The following is a 1,296-nucleotide window of genomic DNA, read 5'->3' as shown; positions in this document are numbered from 1 at the left end:
CAGTTACTGAGAGCAGCAGCTCAGGGGCCACAGTTACTGAGAGCAGCTCAGGGGCCAGGCATCCAGCGATTAAAGTAATTCTGTAACAAATAAACCAAGTTTTACAGTGATCTGTCCTTTAAATGTGTTTATTTTGTTGAATCATAAATTCAATAAACAGAACCCAAACAAAGCCACACACACACACACACACACACACACACACACACACACACACACACACACACACACAAAGAAAAACTTTATCTCTTTTTTTTTTACTTTATTGTTCAGGGGTGCACCCCTGAAAAGAGGCTAAAGTTGCCACTGTGAACCACTGCAGCCATGGATGACATGAAACCAGAGAAATGAGAAGCTGAAATCTGCACATTAGCTAAAAGCCAGAATCACAAATGCTAGACTAATGCCAAAAGTAGCCAAAGGCTTGATAAAAGCTAAATGATACAAATCAAAATGTTCGCTGGGTGAGTGGTGGCGCAGAGGTTAGAGACGATGAGCTTGTGGTTAGGATGCCGCAGGCTCAAATCCCCAGACTGTTACAACAAAATGTGGGTGCAGGTGAATCACCTCCACCTGCACCCACCCTCATTGGTCCCACTGGGCAAAATGGGGCACACCTTAAGTAGCAAGATGGGCCCTTGAGCAAGGCCCTTAACTCCCCAGATGCACCTCTGGGGCACCACAGCTGGCTGTAGTAGCTCAGTGGTTGTGTCAGGATGGGCATCAATCACCAGATCTTCATGCGAGTTTGATTGCTGCGGTAACCCTTGAAACAGGGAGCAGCCACAAGAAAACACCCGAAATGCTAGTTAAAAGTAAATGGACTGTTCTCATGTAGCACTTCTATCTAGTCAAGATACTCAAAGCACTTTCTCTACAAACATGATCCGGATCTGTCGAGACTAGTCAGAGCTTTAGCTCATATCCAGACACTGATGGACACACACGGGAGGAAATGAGGGCTTCAGTGTCTTGCCCAGGGACACTTCGGCATGTGACTGCTGGTGGAATCGGACCCCCAGTTTTCCCATTGGAGGACGACTGCTCTAACCACTCAGCCACAGCTGCCCCTATAAAAGTAACAAAAGGCTAGCTCAAAGCTAAAAATGCCAAAAAGCTAGCTCAAAGCTAAAAGTACCAAAAGGCTAGCTCAAAGCTAAAAGTATCAAAAGGCTAGCTTAAAGCTAAATGTACCAAAAGGCTAGCTCAAAGCTGAAAGTACCAAAGTCTAGCTCAAAGCTAAAAATGCCAAAAGGCTAGCTCAAAGCTAAAAATGCCAAAAAGCTAGCTCAAAGC

General features: G+C 45.2%; 1 protein-coding gene across 1 annotated transcript in view; it reads left to right on the top strand.

Moving 5' to 3' along the window:
* tmem170b (transmembrane protein 170B) overlaps window positions 1-1,296 on the top strand; it is a 4,899-nt gene that overhangs the window by 974 nt on the left and 2,629 nt on the right. The gene's annotated exons all lie outside the window — the stretch shown is intronic.

Source organism: Nematolebias whitei, chromosome 19, assembly GCF_014905685.2.
Source record: "Nematolebias whitei isolate Nwh7 chromosome 19, NemWhi1, whole genome shotgun sequence".
Classification (NCBI taxonomy): domain Eukaryota; kingdom Metazoa; phylum Chordata; class Actinopteri; order Cyprinodontiformes; family Rivulidae; genus Nematolebias; species Nematolebias whitei.
Note: the sequence above shows the minus strand (reverse complement) of the source record. Positions and strands in the feature narration are given on the sequence as shown.